Source organism: Lactuca serriola, chromosome 5 (assembly GCF_051521515.1).
Source record: "Lactuca serriola cultivar US96UC23 chromosome 5, Lser_US96UC23_V15, whole genome shotgun sequence".
Lineage (NCBI taxonomy): Eukaryota > Viridiplantae > Streptophyta > Magnoliopsida > Asterales > Asteraceae > Lactuca > Lactuca serriola.
Window position 1 is genome coordinate 321,184,091 of NC_136412.1, and position 20,099 is coordinate 321,204,189.

The window sequence follows — 20,099 nt, forward strand, 5'->3', positions numbered from 1 at the left end:
TAAATACCCTTAGGTCAATTGACTGACCCATCCCTGGTCTAAGGTCAACTCCTTGGTCAAATTCAACTTCCAGTTGACTGGACTCGCCGAGTCGTGGCACAGACTCGCCGAGTCCTTCTCCTACCAACCCGGTCCTACTCGCCAAGTCCCTCTTCCCACTCACTGAGTCACCCTTAACTCACTACTCGGGACTATAGAACCGACTCGTGATCCGACTCGCTGAGTTCCACGAGCAGATCTCCTACTCGCTTCCAAATCCTCACTAGAGCATCCCTTAAGAGGATTTGGGGTTCTGGGACTATTGCTACACGTTAAATTGCTAATTCCGCATGCAGATACGAAGGGTTGGACCTTCAACACTTAAACCCCTCTTACTCAGTGAAATTTCATATGACTCGCCGAGTTTGAAGAACAACTCATCGAGTTCCAGGCAATCTTCATAGGACTCGCCAAGTTGTTCATCCAACTAGCCGAGTCTAAGACCATCTTCATAGAACTCGCCTAGTTCCACTTTGGGACTCGCCGAGTCCCTCCGACCCACTTCCCATACAGACCAAATCTGAGACATGAAATGCTTCTAAACCATATATCTATGCTCCTAGGGCATGCTTATCACGTAAAGTTGCAACCTTTACATGCATGCATGGCCCTATAAGCTCAAGAAGGCAAATCCAAGCTCTTTAAGAGGTCATACACTCAATAGGGACCTCAATAACTCCAACCATAGAGACTTTATACTTCTATGATGTCCATAAGATCCCAATCTGAAGTCCTTTCAGAACTTAGAGCATAAATACTTGGAGTTTGAGGTTTTAGGGCTTGAAAACCACTAATTTGGGACAAAAAGGGGATCTAATGAACTAGTGATCAAGGTAAGAACTTTTCTACCTGAATGGAAGCTTCTCACAGTGTAGATTTCGGATTTACCTCCCCTCCTTGCACACTTCAACCTCCTCTTCCTTCCTCTAAGCTCCAAACCTTCTCCACAAAGCCAAAATCACTCTCAAGAACAATATGGGGCTAGGGTTTCTTTCTACAGCTCTCTGGAAGTGTTAGGGACAAAGGAGGCCAAGTTAGAGCGTTTAAATAGGGTGCAAACACCCGGATTAGGGTTTTTGTCCAAACAGGGTCTACTCGTCGAGTTCGGGGACCGACTCGCCGAGTCCAAAGTTCAAACCCCGCGCCTTATCCTGCTCCTACTCGGCGAGTTGGTCCTTCAACTCGCCGAGTCCAAGGCAAAAATGCACAAAATTAAAATATTATTCACAAGGAGTAGATACCAGGAACCAGGTGCTACAATATATTTGGACAAGGTACTAAAACGGTTTAGTATGGAAAGTTCTAAGAAAGGGGAACTGCCCATTTATAGTATTGTTAAGTTGAGTAAGACTCAAATCCCCAGTACAGATGATAAGATAACCGACATGATTCGAGTTCCATATGTTTTGGCTGTGGGCTCCATCATGTATGTTATAACATGTAATTGTCCTGATTTGTCTTATGCTTTGAGCATGGTTAGTTTATTTTAGGGTAATCCTGGTAGAGCTCATTGGACTATAGTAAAGAACCTTCTTAAGTATTTGTGAAGGACAAAGGAAATGTTTCTAGTCCTTGGTGGCAGTGATACATTGAGATTGAGTGGACATAGTGACGCCAGCTTCCAGACAGATCAAGACAATTTATGTTCTCAGTCGGGCTAATGGAGCGGTTACTTGGAAGAGATCAAACATAAAACATTGGCTTATTCTACATGTGAATCGAAGTACATCACAGCAAGTGAGATGTCAAAGGAAGCGTCTTGGTTGAATAAATTTATCAGTGATCTCGAAGTATCATGATTATTCAAGATCCAATGGAACTTTTCTGTGATAATGAAGGCGCAGTTGCTTTGATCAAAGAACCTAAGGATCATGGTAGATCCAATTATATCGACAGAAAGTACCATTACATCAGACATAGGATTGAAGGTCATATCCTGGTAAAGATATTATCTTTAGAAGAAAATCGTGCAGATCCTTTTACAAAGGCTCTGAGTAGGGTTAAGCATAACCAACATGATAGAAGCATATGTTTAAGAGATCATATTAGTTTTAGAAGTTACTTGATAGTTTGAAACTTGTAACAAAATAAATGTAATTGATTTTGGTGATTAAATAATAAAGATTATTTATAAGTATGGTTGCTATCTTTTTCAATTGTTTATTCTTGTTTTTCGCTTTGCATGTTTTACTTTCTCAATAAATTTGATTATTCATATTCCACAGTCGATCATACTTCTCGAAGTAAGTAGTGAATTAAGATTGTCATGAATTGAATTATAGATTGTCTATGGGGATTGGACATTGCAATAAGATTGCTATAATGTTCATGAGTACTTAGAAAACGGGGATTTTGAATATTAGGTAAACCCACGCTCAGATAATTACTTCATGGATTATATCACAACCATTTTTGAGGCTATAATATCTTTTATTCTTAAAATGGAAATATATGTGTTGTAATTTACAAGTTGATTGTGCATTGGTATTGCGAAAACGCATCAGTAATATGATGTTATAAAATGTAGCATCATGCATGATTTGGTGAGTAAAAGATACAAGTATATAAGTCGAACTTTATTCGTTCCTTTTTCCATAATGGTAATAGCGATATCTTTGGTCCCCTTGGTGATTTGGTGTTGACATTATAGTGATGGGCCCAACCTCTGAATTGACGTGTTCCATTAGTAGTCTAATGACATCATCACAAATCAAGAAACCAGGAAACAAAATTTTGAACAAGAGATTTATTGTAATCCATGTCTCATGTTCGTACGATATATTGAAGAGCAAATGAATATTTGATCATTTATCTTAGGGCCAATGTTTGATTAGATTAGAGTTTGGCAGTTGCTTTGGAAAGCACACTTTGCTGTTTCATTTAGAAGATATACTTGCAATTTTAGTTACCGAATTATCCAAGTGGGATATTGTTGGATTAAGTGTCTAAGCCAATAACTAAATTGGTATATATTTGAATTAAAAGCAAAGTCCTTTTTAGGTTACCCTTAAAACTAGTAATTGACTGGAATAACTTTTAGAGAGAGAGAGAGAGAGGTTGATTTATTGATTTATTATATGATTAATAAATAATTTATTAATATATTATGAGATTAATAAATTAATTAAAAATAGTATTATTTAATTAATACTTAATTAGAAATTAATTTCGATAATTTTAGGATTAATTAGATTAATTAATAGTGTAAAGACTTAAGCTATAATTGTTCAAAGGTTGAACAACAGAGAAATTCCCTATAGTGGCTAAAATTTGGGAGCCTCCTAGGTTTCTAAAATGTTCCATGTGGATAATAAAGAGACTAGATAAAGTCATATTTGAAAATAATATTATTCTATTTCAAATTAGAGTTATCTAGGGTTTTCCTATCAACTATTAATAGGACCCTCTGGGTTCTCCATTTTCGTCCAAGCATACCTAAAGCAAGAAGAGCCGAAAGTTTTCTCCCCTCTCCTCTCTCTTCCCAAGTCTTTGATTGCTAGGGTTTGGATACAAACCATTAGAGACATTAAGCTTTTGGTGTTAGCTTTCCAAGAGACTTAAAGAAAGGAATTGTTTGGTTATTTACAATAATAATCAAAAGGTATGTAAAACCTAATCCTTGTTATATTGATAATAATAGGATGGGTTGGGGTTCTTTGATGTTCATAGATTATAGCTATCAATAGAGAAACTTAGACCCAAATATGTTGCATATGAACTTAATGGTTAAGTTATTTTTCCTCGTGCATTAAATTATAACCTATAAAACCTATGATAAAGTTCCATATGCATCTATAGTTGGTAGCTTGATGTTATTGCTCATGCATATGGAGTTGTGAGCATGTTCATTTTAAATCTAGGAATAGAGGATAAGGAGGGAGTAAAGTGGTTACTACGCCACTTGAAAGGAAAAATTGAGGTCGCCCTATGTTTCAGAAGAAAGGGGTGGTCTTAGAAGGGTTCAATGATGCAGATTTGGGTGGATGTGTGGATTTGGGTAAAAGCACAACAAGTTATGTGTTCACAATCAGAGGTACGTCAGTTAGTTGGATATATAGGTTATAAAAGAATGTTGTTATCTCAACCACAGAAGCAAAGTATATGGCTATTGCAAAAGCAGCCAAAGAGATTATATGGTTGAAGAACTTCCTATCAGAACTTGGAATGCAATAACAAGATTGTGTACTGTATTGTGACAATCGGAGTGCAATTTAATTGGAAAAGAATCTGGTGTTTCACAGTAGAACAAAACACATTCAGATGAGGTACCGTTTTATTCAAGAGTTAATTATTGATGAAACTCTGAATTTAAAGAAAATCTTTGGAACGAAGAATCCAACAGATATGTTAATCAATGTGGTTACCACTGGGAAGTTGAAGCTTTGTATGGCTTCAATTGGCCTTTAAGAGGTTTAAGAAAAAGAAAATGGCGGAGAGCGACATATATATATATATATATATATATATATATATATATATATATATATACATACATACATACATACTAGCCGTTTACCCGCGCAAAGCGACGGGTGCGGATCAAAAAATGACATAAAAAATTTGTTAAACAAAATGACGAACAGATAGAGATTTCTTATACCTGGGCTAGGATTAAACGTAAGACATTTTTGGGCTTATTCGATTTTAATAGAAAGAAACACAAAGGAGGAGGTAGCATAAAATTATACCGATTCAATTGGATATGAAGAACACTTGGTCAAACTTTGACCCATTCAAAATATTATCATCATCTTATTTGACTTTTTCATTATTATTGATAGATTCAGTATTTAGCGATTCAATTAGATATGAGGAACATTTGGTCAAAGTTTGACCCATTCAAAATCTTATCATCATCATCTTATTTGACTTTTTCATAAATGTTGACCGGATAAGATTTAGTATTTACCGATTCAATTGGATATGAGGAACATTTGGTCAAACTTTGACCCATTCAAAATCTTATCATCATCATCTTATTTGACTTTTTCATATTTAACCTATTCAATTTGAAGATAAGCTTAGAAGACCTATTCAAAATCTGTCTTTGACCGGATAAGATTTATTATTCTCCGATGCATAAAATTATTGTATATGATGCTTAAAAGTTTGTACCTCTTAAAATTCAGCAAAATCTTGTAAATGCTTTTTAAGGTATTAAGATATATATATATATATATATATATATATATATATATATATATATATATATATATATATATATACTAGCCGTTTACCCGCGCCAAGCGTCGGGTGCAAATGTTTTATTCAAAAATTAGTTTGTAGAGACGATTAGTTCTTTTGTACAAATAGTTTGTTATATTTAAACAATTGTTAATAAGTGTCATGTTAGCATAAACATAATCAATAAAAATTAATAATGAAAAATTGAGATTATTTACAAATATACATGACCACATGAATGATTGTGCATTATTAATTGTGCAATACTTATTTGTACACCATATTTGATGTATAGACTTCACTACCGTTGAATTATTCGTTAGGGTTCATTAATATTTTTCTATTGGCACGTGATATCTCTCTGGATAAGTCAATCTATTGACTTTTATTTGTAAATAACTGCAAATTTCAAAAATATAAAAATATTCAAAGTTGATTGTTATATTCAAACATCGTTTTCTAAAAACAATAGTTCACAAATGTAAGACATGTTCATGAATTTGAATATTTCCATTCGACAATTATATTCACTTGGAAACATGTTTTACGGGGCATCCAACTTTCATCTAAAGGTAATGAGGGCGTAAAACCAGTAACCATGAAAGATGAAAGATATTGAAAAATAACCTTTAGATACTTAAATTAAAAATGTATATTTTTAAAAAGTAAAAAATTAAATGATCTCAAACACAACTTGCAGAACTATTCATACATATTTTACTAATGACGCAAGTACCCTAAAAAAAGAACATTAATTTGAAGAAATTGTAATTTTGTTAAATATGATAATGACAAAAATGCCTTTAATAATATTTTGAAATTATGACAATGAAGAAGGTTCCTACAAAGAAAAATAAAAAATTACAATTTTCTTTGTAAAATATAAAATGAAGGATATGATAAAACTACCATCAAGAAAATACTATATGATGATTAAACAGAATATAAAATTAACGATCATTTGTTAAAAGTTGTGAAACCAAAAGGACCATCTATGATGTTTTTTGAACTTAGAGACTAAACTTCAGATTTTATAAAACCACAAGGATCATTTATGAAGTTTTGTCGTGAAAATTGCATATCCCATGTTTTTTTGTAAGTCAATGAATGGGTAAAAGTGAGCGGCTATCATCTAGATTTGAGGAGAATCTATAGAATATTTACTTAATTTCCACACGAAAGCTGTTAACCATAAAAGGTTAATTCGAGAGTATTTAGGAGAGTTTCAATAATGTTTCACGAACGTTTGATTTAAAAAAAATAAAAACAACAGATGAGTTAAATTACATAGTGAGGACCGTTCGTTTCACATATTTTTCTTGAAATTCATGGCTACACATCTCCACTCCGGATCATTTTATATTTTGCCTAATTTACTACAATATTGTTAATTGTTAATTAGTTAATTCCAATTTAGTATTTTGTTAATTAGTAACCATAATAATATTTATACCTTGCACTTCAGTTTATTCTTATTTAAAAACGACTTAAATATAGTAACAGCAAGATCAAACTACATATCAAGCAAAACTTTGCATATCCTAAAAGGCCATACCATTTAATTATGCTTTTTCACTTAATATGTTCATTAACAAATTCACCAAAAACCACATCAAATCTTGCATAAATAGCAATAGCCATGAAAACATGTGAGAATCATTCAACTATTCTTTGCTTTTCAATTACAAGATTCACAATATATTATAAAGAAAAGCACTTTGACCTACTCTTTCTACCCGTAACTAAACATGTTTCTAGCCAATGAATCATTAAAAGATCGTGACTTCATGATCATAACTCATAAGTATAGCTGAATGAGCTCATCACTAACAACAGATGGTGTCAAAACACCCAAATCTGTGAATAGCAAGGTAAGATATTGAGGTGGACTGTAATCCCTAGCAGATGTTTCAACCTAACTTTTAATGGAATAGGAACCCCAAAATCAATTGGTTTTAAAGCAACCACCATGTCTTTTTGATTCAATGGATACAGTCGCGCAAACTGCAATTTAAAAAAAAAGAAAAAAGAAAAAAAAAAAAGCTCAATCCACATTGGAACCGATAAAATTATAGATTTGATTTAAGAGTTGCCATACCTTGTAGCTTTCAGCAGCAACACAAACAGTTTTGTCCATGGTTTTAGCCACCAAAGCAATTTGATATGTTCCCATCATGTTGATTATGCCACCACTTTCAACAACTCCATCATCCCCAACAAACACCATGTCAATTTCATCCATACTGTATGCTATGCTACTACTGAACCGATTAAGAGCTTAACAGGAACATCAAGTTTTGCAACGTGTTTCAACCATGTTATATTCTTCCAACAATTAATTGTAAGGTTTGATTGAGAAGTATAGCAGTCATGTGACCCATTCATATTGGGAAGCATTTTACTCACAAAAATCACTTAAACCATCTTGACATCCAACTTCCACAACTTCTAAAACAGCCTGCCCACCGGCTTGCCTTTTGCATCTAATTTTAACTATTCACAGACAGGATAAAATACATTACTGCTTAACATTTAAAGGTAACTAAAATGAATTTTTTAACCAAACTTTAAACACAACCATGTTAAAGGGAAGATTTATCATAACCAGGTACTCAGTCATAGATAAGATAATGAATTAGAAAAATACTAAAGATATTTGGTGAAAGGTAAGCCCTAGAAGGAAAGAAGTACCAATTTAATACCTATTTCGAGAAGAGATGATAGCATCGATGGTCGTGGATGGCCAAGGACGACGGTGATCCAGTAAATACTACAAAATCGAAAACTGTTAGAATCAGAACATCATCTTTCCACAAAATAATAAAGTGTTAGAATCATATACGAAGAAGAAAACCCATTAAAAAACATTCCTTAAATTACATCCAGAAATGGAATCTTACCCGATATCGTTCAATATTTTCAAGTTGATTCACTCTGCCAACAAAATCGTTTATATTAGGGTTTCGAACCTGGGATACATTTGGGCAGGATAAGAAAGAACAATGGAATTGGAGAGCATTTGGATGAGGCAGATTTGGCAATTAACGGTGGGTTTTGGGCATATTAGGGTTTCGAACAAAGAAGAAAGGGTAAGCAACGAACGGGTTTTTGAAGGCTAAACAAAATCAAGACTAATGGTGGATTTTCTATGGTGGTGGTGGTGGTGGTGGCGGCGGTGAAGCAATGGCAGAGGTAGTAGATTACCAGTGGAGACGGAGGTGTTTGGTGTGAATGTTGCCGGTTAGGGAAGATAGAAGGAGGAGACAGGTGGTGATTTCCTTTAACAGATGATAGATATTGCTATTATGGGTGGAACGATGGTTGATGGTGGTGATTAAATACCTAAATCATCTGTAGGTAACAAATCCCCACTCTTCCTTCCGTATTTATTGCTTTTTTTTATTTGAATAAGTCTTGCTAAAAATTAGGGATATATGGGATCTCGTATTATTTTTCAGGACTTTTTCAAATGTTGACCCAATTAAGTTTCATCATTTCATAATGCATAAAATGAATGTATATAATGCAGTAAGGGCTTGTACCTCTTAATTTTCAGCCTTTGACCAAATATGTATATTAAGGTATAATATATATATATATATATATATATATATATATATATATATATATATCATTACTATATATAAAAGCCCTTTATTCTCCTTCCGCCAAAATCCAGTTTACGCATTTTAATGAACGCCACGTCAAGTACCTCTGAACGACGCCTTGACATCAACGTCGATTCATCAGATCATCATCACCGCTTATTCTTATCATCCGTGTTCACACCAATGCTTCGCTCATAGACACCTGTTTCCGACCATCGTGTCCCTCTTTTCCCTCTCACTCTTGTATTGGGTCACGGGATGAGGCGACGGACGGTGGAACGGTCCCAACTAAAAATTCCATGAACGGATTGAGCAAGACAACGTCTTCAATGGATAAGAGGTTGGGACTTGAAAGCCGGCCATTTTTCTACACTCTGCTAAGCGCCTACACATGTTTGTATGCACGTTTATCCACTATCTCCCTTTGCCCCGTCGATGCCCTAAATCAATTTATGATTTTTATTTCATTTTTTTATCAGTTCTTAAACATTGTAATGTTTAAATCGGAACGTTTTCTTATTCTCTTTTTTCATGCTTTGGTTGAATCGCATTAGTTGTTTCTTCATGGTCAAAAGTTTCAATTTATGAATCTCTCTCTTGCTCTCCCTCCCTCTCCTTTGAGTTGTTTTAAACCATAAACCCTAGAAATCAATTCCTCCGTTCAGCCAACCAAAGTTCTTCATCTTTGTTCCTCTTGATTACTAACCTTAATCTTCTGATGCGTTTTACTTCAATTAGATACTTAAATGAGTAATTATAACTGCCATGAAGGGCACTCTAGAGGTGGAAACAAAGACGGAGGGGCAAGGAGGAGGAATCTGCTGTTTTCACTTTGGATGAAAGTTTGATGAAGAACATGACCAAATTTTGGCTTTTGTGTTTGAAGGGCCATGGGTTGATGAAGGTTTAACAGTGAAGTTCCCATGTTTTTTTTTGTTTTCGATTTCTTGCTTTTACCAGTGAAGCGTCATTATTTTTGTTCAGATTTGTGATCCTTTTACTTTGTTTGTGATTTTGTTTGCTTAGAAAAATTTGTCAAACTTCTATAATATTGATGGGTTTTTTAATACATAAGAAAAATGAGTTTTTAGTTTCAGAAAATTTGATGGTCTTATGTTTGTAAATTTTGCAGTTATGCTATTAAGAAGAGAGAAGGGATTGTGAGGGTTGCCAAGGCCAACATTTGAGGAACCTAAGGTGTGTATAAATTTGGTAATATTTGTCGCATGTTCTATGTTTGACATATGTATAAGTCATTCATTCACCATTGGTATGCTATTGGATATATTAACTATCTGTAATTCAAAAATAAGAACGATGAATATCAAAATTGATTTTCTTTGACTAATGTTTACAGGTATAAAGCAATTGGTTCAATCTATTTAGCAACTTTGACAACCCGCATAACATGAATGAATTTGTCCCTATATAGATGGTTTGACTTTGACTGGTAAATCTCAACAAAAGAAAACCACGGTTTATATATTTTAATTTTATGAACTTTTTAGATTTTTTATTCTTATGAAATCTTAGTTGTTAAGAATATAAACAATTCCCTGATTTCCCTTCGTCATCAAGTGTTGTTGAATCCTATCTTTAACGGTTGTCCCCTGAGACACATTATAATGAATATGTTATTAGTAGAGAAAAAGGTGAAATATTTTTATATAAATTTCGAGCTCTCTCCTCATTTTATGGCAGCCATCTTCAAACATTTCAAGAAAACCAGCAACCAAATCATGAGCATTCTGAACCCCTAGGTTATGATTCATACCTGCAGCTTTTGCCACTAATGGATTTTATGAAAAAGTTTTTATGTAAACTCAATGGGTAAAATCATGCACGATGGAGCTGGAAAGCTATTAACTATGGAGTTTATCTGGAAAATCATTTTTGATAGAGCAAACTTGATATAATTATGAATTTGATTTTTTAAAAAAGTTCTAGATAATTTCTATTTTGAATATATTTGAAGAGTATATTAGCATGGAAATGAAGTTCCAAATTGGTTCACATATTTTGATTAGGTTTTCTTTTCCTTATGTGCATCACTTCGATTTGTGTGTACAAATTGGGTTGATAAATGCACTTATGCAGATGGTATTTGACTTTACATATATAATGCTCATGATGCACTCTGTCATCCACTAATTAAGGTCTACTAACTCTACTGATCCAACCCAATTTATTCAATTGTCTTGTTTGTTATCATCAATTGATATTATGGGTTTGTGTATGTTTTCAGGTCACAAAGATGGCAAAGTTTATGAAGGTGGTGACGGTTCTAATTCTTATATGTCCTAATAAAAAAATGAAAGTATAGTGTTATAATTGGGAAGAATTCACAACGTACATTGTCTTAATAATAAAACCGATGAAATACAGTTCTCTAATTACAAAGAATATAAGGGTAGAGTGTTGTGATACACAAATAAATTGAATTACATTGCTATTTTGGCATTTAACCTCATATTTTTTTGGGCATCAGGGGATTAAAACACGGATGGATTATATTTGAGGTGTGGGGACAAAAACACAATCCAACTTTTGTGCAAAAGCTCGGCGAAACATATTTATGTTTCAAGTTTTTTTGTTTTCTGTCAATTGATTCATGTTATTTATACATTTCAAAATGTATACTTTTATGAACTGACATGTACAAAATTTCTTTTAAAGGTATAAACATAAAAATGGAGATGAACAGATTGAAACTTTAAGGGTATGAAAGCTAGCAGACAATTTTTAAATGTGGACAAAATTAATAGATATTTTTTCTCCAACAATACATTTGTTTTTGTCAATATTTGTAAATGATTGGAAGACTTTCTTTTTATGTAAGACATCATGAATTATATACAAAATCCTTAAAAAAAACAATATGTTAATTTGTTGCATGTTTGATCCAATTTTGAAAACAGACACTGCATACTTTGTATAACAAAATAAAATCTCGAACAAATTGACTTCATTGTATATTGTCATCCATCACTTTTTTTGCCTATTCTGCTAAACAGTCAGTTATGTAGCTATTCTCTGCTTTTTGTACAATACTTTAATGCAACTGTCTTGCCATATTTTTACAATTTACTTAGGAAACACACGTGGGTCGTGCTAAGCACAATCTATTTTAAAAACCGTAGCATTGCTACATTTCTGGGAAATTAAAAAAAAAACAATTATAACTTTGTCATTCTTATTTTTCATGCATGACTATATTTTAGACTCTGATGGAACTATGCTACTTGAATTGTTTATAAGCTTCTGAACTTCACCAAGCATTTGCTTCAAGTTCCTTTTTTTTTGTGGTGATTGAAAAATTAGTGGGACATATCAAAATCATGTGCATCAAAAAGTTTAACCCCATGTTTTTCTACTATTTTTTCTAGGGAAAATTTGATTCATATCCTTCGAAACTTTAAATATCACTTATATATCCTTGTAAATTTTAAAATTACATATATATAATTTAAATAGATTTAAGCTAATTAAATATTATAAAACTATCTAAAAATCAAAATTACTTATGATTATACTAAAATACCCTTCTCAACTTAAAAACTAAATTAAACCAATTTAACATCGTCGTTGCCAAATCTCGACGGCCAAACATTATGTGCAAAGACGGTTACATATGAACACCAAAAAGAATTATATTCAAAAGGTTTGAAACTTCTTAACATGAAACAAAGATTGGACCTATCAAATGTCAATTACGCCAATTGATGACGAGTAAGTTTCATAACCCCAATTTAACTTATTAAAAAATTCCATATGTGATCTACAGACTTGTTTTCTGTGTTGCTTTATAATCTTCATTCCATAATTTAAACTATTAAAAAAATCATTATAAGATTTAAGCATAATGAAGAAGATGAGAACTGGACGTGAGCTTCGATGCAGCAGAAATGGGGTAGGAAGGTCTCTTTCTAATATTCAATTAGGTTTAATCCTAATTAAACAGGTTTAGTGTTAATGTTTAATTTATGAAGGGTGTTTTAGTACAATCATATTAAATTTTGATTTTTGGATAATTTTTTTCATATTAAATTAATTTAAATCTAATTAAATTATAAGTTTGGATATATATATGTGAGTTTTATATTTTGAGATGGATATATATGTAATATCAATATTTGAAAGGATATATAAGTAATATCTAATGTTTTCAAGGATATAAATGAAATTTTCCCTTTTTTGTATTGTTTAAGATGTATATCCTTACGTTTATCTAAATATGATATCCATATTATAATATAATATGAATGAATAATGTCCACGCATAAAAAAGATAAATACCAACTTTTGCCATCATTAGAAGATAAAACTATCAAATACCAAAATGAAATCATGTAATAGTAGTAGAAATAGAGCATAAGGTTATTTTTTTGTTAATTTAACTATGGTCTAGCCATAAAACTTTTATTATTGCATCTTGGGTATGTGGGATAAAAGTGTTTGAATGAATGTCATTTCATACGGGCAAAAGTTCAAGTTTTACTTCTACTTATATAGAAACTCAGTAACTATAGTGATTTTTTTTTTGTAATTCACCATAAATAAAAATAAAAATACCAACTTTTTGTAATTTCCTTTAAATATAAATAAGAAAGTCAAATTATCATAGGAAAGGGTATTCTTTCATGTCAAAACCATCTAAAAGGGGGTGAAACACACAACTACATACACATTGTGTGTGTTGTATATGTGGCTATGTGTGCTGTTTTGTGTGTGAATGAGTGGGATGTGTGTGTTACTGTTAAAATTTTCAAAGACAAAATTTCTGTCTAAAATAGCAATGTACTTACTCATATGGATATTTTTATTGCAAAACTATCAAAGTGGGGGTGAAACAAACACACAACCACATAATCCATGCACATTGTGCATGTTGATGTGTATGTGTATGAGAAAATGTGTGATATTGTTTAAAGATGAAGGGTAAACTACGCCATTAGGCAATGGAATTTACAATTTTTATCAAAATTAACAATGTGCTTTTAGAAAGGACCCTTAATAGCAGCACACTTAAATTTCTATAACCATAATAACAACACACTTATACTTTCATCGAGATTTCAGCAGTTTAAAGCTAATACCTGATATACATGCTTATTTATGAAAATATCAATTATTTAGGGAATATGGAAAGTCAATGTCTTGACCAAGCAATAAGGGCAAATTTGGAATTACAGGAGATAGCAATAATTTTTACGCCTTTTACCAATTTTAGCAATGTACTTTAGTTTTTACCCATAATAACAATGTTATTTCACTTCCTTACCCATAAGAAGCAATGCATTTTCATTTCCTTGTCAATAGTAGCCACATACTCAGTTGTTTACTACTGAAAACAACAAACTTTGAATTCCGTACACATAACAACAATGTACTTATGTTTTTTTTGAGAATCAGATAATGGAAGAAAATACCCAAATTACATTCGTGGGTTTCCATGGGTCGTGCTTAGCACGGCCCTCACACTTTCTAGTATATATATATATATATATATATATATATATATATATATATATATATAGAGAGAGAGAGAGAGAGAGAGAGAGAGAGAGAAAGATTGAGGTTAAGGAATGTTGCAAGAGTTGGATGGCATAGAAATACTAAGTTGTTTAAGTCTCAACGTGGGAGATTAGGGTTAATGGATCCTTGAACAAAAAGTCAAACCTTCCTAATTATGACAATGATCTTATATTTGAAGGGTCATAAATGTAACTTAACAATTCAATTGAATTGGGTAAGTTACACGTGGTGGAGTTGTACTACAACACTCTACATCAAGGATTATCAGACACACAAGATTTAATGCATGACATTAATGCATGTCAATATTTTCAAAAAGAGTTTGGTGAAAGATGACTTCTTTATTACACTTAATTATCTTCCTTTTCTCTATATACTAGTTTCTCTATATACTAGGTGTGAGACTTATATATTATATGCGTTTATTTAAAAAAATTAAATATGAAATTTTAACATTTTGAAAAGTTTAAATTTATAAGAAATATGAGAAAAATTTTAAATTATTAAAATTAATGAGACTTTAATGTATTGAATACATTACATATATAAACTCTTTCTAATAAATACCTTACATATTAAATGTAGAATTTTAATTTAATAAATGAAAAATACAATAAAATGACAAGTGGAAGAATAGAAAATTTTAAAATTCTAGAAAATGTCATGTGTCCAAATGAAAGAAAAGATGACATATGGCAAAAAACTTTCTTTTATTAGAATAAATTAGTAAACACCATGACTATTGACTAGTGAGCACAATACACCAGACATAAATAGATAATGAGGTAGTGTAGTTTATTTTTGTGCATAACCTTTTCGTTTGGCAGCCAAAAATACAAATGAGTGATCAGGTTACAAGTGCAATTTAGCCTTATATGATTGTAATTTTCTTGGTGATAATAAAATTCTCTCTCTCTCTCTCTCTATCTCTCTCTCTCTCTCTCTCCAATGGATGTAGGTTCAGATTAGACCGAACCACTCTAAATATTGTGTTCATTTTTTGTTTGAAGTTTTTCAATAGTTTTATTCCCTCGGTTTTACCGAAATCATTTATCGTGTTGCCTGAAGTCGCTTAACTTGTTTTATTGCATACCCAACATCACAAAAACATAACCCCCCCTGTTTTCAAAATTTATAAAGTGAAGACATAAACCTTTGTTATCAAAATTTATAATATAATTTGTATAAAACAAAGGGTATCCTTACATACCTGGAGGGTAAAGGTAGGTTCACTCTTAAGGCCAATTGGTATATAATCATAAGATGGTATCAAACATATATCATATGGATTCATAATGTGCTTAGGAACACACCACACACTATAAAAGAACATATGCCAATGGTACACAAAATAATGATTTTCCGCATTAGACAAAACTGCAAAAAATGGTCCTGTGGTATTCATTTATTTTTTGGGGATTTTAGTCTAAACCACGACTTTTTTTTAGCTTCGTGGTCTTTTTGTCCATGTTTATACGTAGATTTGGTCTTGAAATGACTGTAATGCCCTTATGATATATATAAATTAATTTGGGCCTCTCTCTCTCTCTCTCTCTCTCTCTCTCTCTCTCTCTCTCTCTCTCTCTCTCTCTCTCTCTCTCTCTCTCTCTCTCTCCTCCCTCCCCAGAGACACGACGAAACCATCTCCTCTACCCACTCCAACACTCATAACACATTACCATCTTCTTGTTGCCTTCATAATATCATCATCATCACTGTGTTCAAGCCACCCCACGATGAAGAAACATACATACATCTCTTCTGATAGCAGATGATCTCATAAGAATATAAAATGCAAAACGAAACAAAAATGATGAAAGGGAAAAAGAAGTAAACAATAGATTACCTAGTTCTTAGGCCGCCGTTTGGAGACCAACTCAGCTCGCTTTCAACTGGAGCAGATTGGGTATAATCATGTGCACTGCAACTACTAAATTAGAAGAAGAATTTCTATCTCCATTACCAACCGTTACTCCATCTTGAAGGAGAACATTTGGTTTCAAATTAGAATTTTTCAAATTCAAATACCCATCGAGGTTATTAGAAACCATTGCCAACATCAAATCATCCACTTCCATTCAATTGGGAACAAATTGGTACCTTTTGAAAAAAAGACAAAATACCTAATCAACAAAGACGTTAAACCAACAACCCATGGAGATTCTTTTGAGAAAAATAGGAGGTTATCCAGCTTCTTCCAAAAACCCTTGGATTGAGGATGATTAGATGGGAAACGATCAGAAATATTAGGTGTCTGAAAATCCTAAAAGTAGAGAAGATACCTTAGAGCATAAACATGTGATCGATGGTCGATGATGATGAGGGGAGTATTCATCTTCTTCCATGTTCTTTACCCTGGTTACCAAGGTGGTTAATTTCTTGATGTAGTTACCCAAAATCAAACCTCCATTCTCCCATTCCTGGTGATTTGTGTGCCATTGTTCTATGCGATTTTACCTCCATAAATAGATTAGATGAGAGAGAGAGGAGAAGGAGGCGAGGATGTTGGTAAGAACCGGTGTTTTTTACCTATATAATTTTGGTGGGTTTGTATGTCGACGATGTGGATGATCGGTGGTGAAGAGGAGTCCTCCAAGTCCAAGTCCAGAGAGTGAAAAAAGAGGAGGGAGGCAGCAACAACAAGTATCGGTGGTTGTTACGCTTGCTTGTCATCGAGAAAGAAGAAAGAAACATGGCTGGAAACAGCCTCCGTTTTCTGAGAGAGAGAATATGAATGTGACCCCCTATTTTTATATATAAATATGGGGAAAAAATAGAAAATAAATATAATAAAGACAATTTATTCTTTCGAAGTACCAAAATCACAAGTAAACTATCCTATAAGGATATTCGATTAAAAAAATTATGGTTTGGACTAAAATCCCAAAAATTACATACATAGGACCATTTTTGCCATTTTATCTTCGCATTAAAATGGAAAAAAAAAATGTGTATCAAATCCAAAAGTATACCAAGTCTATAACAGAAATCATAAAGCAAGTAGCAAAAATGCAAAATCACCCTTCAATTTAAAATTCTCATGCTTTATTCAGTTCTTGGAAAATGAATAATAGACCAAATTTGATGAGGGTAAAGAATGAAGAAAACATGTGGTAACTTCTTGTATATCATTAGCATAAGTCTAAATTATAGGAAGAGGCGATAGATCTCCCAAAAAAAAAAAAAAAACCTTGGCCGCCGCTCACTTGTTCGCTCTCCGGCACTGGTCTCACCGAATCTCGCTACTGGTCGTCCCATTGTACCAATGTCATAGACTCTAGTTGTCACCGCCTCCCACTGTACATCTATCTCAACCTCTTACAATGTTAGATGTATTTGATATTGTGTCACGAATTTTATTAGCTTATTGTCGTCTTTAAAACTCTTTTTTGCACTCTGCAACGAGATTTTGAGATTCTAACTTATTGGAAGACCTTAATACCCTTAAGGCATCTCTAATAGTTAATCTCTCAAAAGCATTTTATTTTTGTTATATCATATTTTCCTTACCTTTATTGATAAAAAAATAGCAATTCTTATATAAACTCATTTCCGTGGTTAAACTTTTAAAAAGTTATTTAAAGAAATAACTACTTTTTCTTTATCTTTCTTATCTTATATGTTATATAAACTACCGTCAAATGATTTTTTTTAAATCTACTTCATATATATATATATATATATATATATATATATATATATATATATATATATATATACTAGTTGTGAGACCCGTATGATATACGGGTTGAATAAAACAAAAACTAAATATAAAGGTTTAAATAAAAATTTATTTAAATTTGAAATTTAAAATTTAAAATTTGAATTTAAAAGAAAACATATTAAATACTATGAGTTGTAGTATTGTAATTTATTGGCCATTTTCAATTAAAGAAATTATTAATTAAGATGTAAATGTGATGTGTTAATTAAAAAAAATAAAAAAAATAAGAAAATGACAAATGGAAAATACATTTATTCAAAAATATTAAAAAATGACATGTGTCCAAGTTATTAAGAGAGTGACATGTGGCAAAATTATTTTCATTTATTAGGGAGGATATATTCTATTATATTAAGCATATTGAGTATTTCTTGAAAATTAAGAGGTACAATTAAAATGACTTAATGTACAAACCTCTAATGCAATACCATATTTTACCAAACCATACCTTAAATAATGTGTGTTTTTACTGTAATTAAATAACATACCATAAATAAGATTTGTTACTTATATAACTTGTTGAATAAGAGGTTATTATCAATGGAAACCCTAATTTTTTCATTTCTGGGTGTATATCCATGAAAAATCCAATGGAGATCGACACCACCAAATGCCAACCACCCACCCCTGGAGATCGACGCCACCAAATGCCATTGGTTCTTCTTTACCCATTTACCGCTTTATTTCTAGGGTTTTAAAAGAAGTGTTTGGATCTGGATGAACACGATCAGAAAAAAATAGTGTATGATTTGAAATTATTTGAAACCGGTAACAAACAATTACCTTTTACATCTTTACATCTTTTTTGTTTTTCTTTTTCATTGTTTGATATTTCAATGACATTTGGAAACAAAATTGTTTTCTTCATCCTCAATTTCATCTTGGTCTCTTTCACTAATGATTTTTTTATAGGTTTGCAACATATCACGATACCACGTTGATTTTGGTTAGGTATGCTCATGTATTTTTCATATATTTTTTCGAGTTAATTTTTATTTATGCTTCCTGTTAGATAAAGTTTGATTATTTGGGATTTTGATCATGGTTAATTGGTTATAAGCTTAATATTTTATGTGGTATTAGAGGTAAAGGTGGTTAATCCACAGATCTTCTGAAAAAAAAAGGTCAGGGGCAAAAACGTCAACATCACCAAAAATTCACCAGATCACCAAACTAGGAAAACAAAATCAAGACCACCAAATCATACCAATGAAAACAAGACAACCAGTAACCGAGAAGCAGCCAACACACATGAAGGGGCGAGAATGTCAATCGTCTAAAAAAATGAAGATACTCTGAAATGCCATCACAGAAAGCACCAAACCTACGAGAACTGTGATACTGTCAATCAGTTTTTAAATCTTTATTTTTTTTGTTTTTTGATCAAAATAACGAACTACTGACTACAATGTTTGCTTTGATTTGAAGATGGATCAAATGAACGAACTATTGGTAAGATTGTTACATTATGTTTCCTTTTCAATTTCACTATCTGGATTTGGGTTTCCAATCTTTGATGGACTAATTTGTTCATGATATATGACTAACAAACAAAACATGAAAAAAATAAACTTCACATAGTCCCTAGGAATTGTTAAAGAATGACCCCTACAAGTAGCATCAATTAAGGTGCATATTCATTTTGTGTTTATTTATTGGAAGCTAAGTTTTGGTTAGATTCATGGTTGATTTTGTTATTGTGAAATGTCAGTTTATAAATTGACATTTATTGCTTTTATTTGCTACAGGTTCAAAATAGTCTCGTTGAAATCAAGAAATTCAGTATTTCTTTAAGCCCTTTTGTGTATTGATTTTTTTATTTTATTTATTTAAGTATTTTTTTTCAGCTTTTAGTTAGTGGTGATTCGATGTCTTCATTGTTAATCTTGGTGTCATGGTGGAGATGAATCATAAATCTTGGTGTCATGGTGGAGATGAATCATAATCAAAGGTATCTTGCTCATAGTATTTGGTGACCAAAAGTCGAATGTTGACTTAACTTTATTTAT

At 32.2% G+C, this 20,099-nt stretch overlaps 1 long non-coding RNA gene across 1 annotated transcript; it reads right to left on the reverse strand.

The window, feature by feature from the left end:
- Positions 1–15,520: 15,520 nt before the first annotated feature.
- LOC145055074 (uncharacterized) lies at positions 15,521–17,090 on the reverse strand. The gene is made up of 3 exons (XR_013685073.1): positions 16,649–17,090; positions 16,213–16,466; positions 15,521–16,127 (listed from the first exon to the last, which is right to left on the reverse strand). It is a non-coding gene; the product is annotated as an uncharacterized LOC145055074 (long non-coding RNA).
- Positions 17,091–20,099: the final 3,009 nt, after the last annotated feature.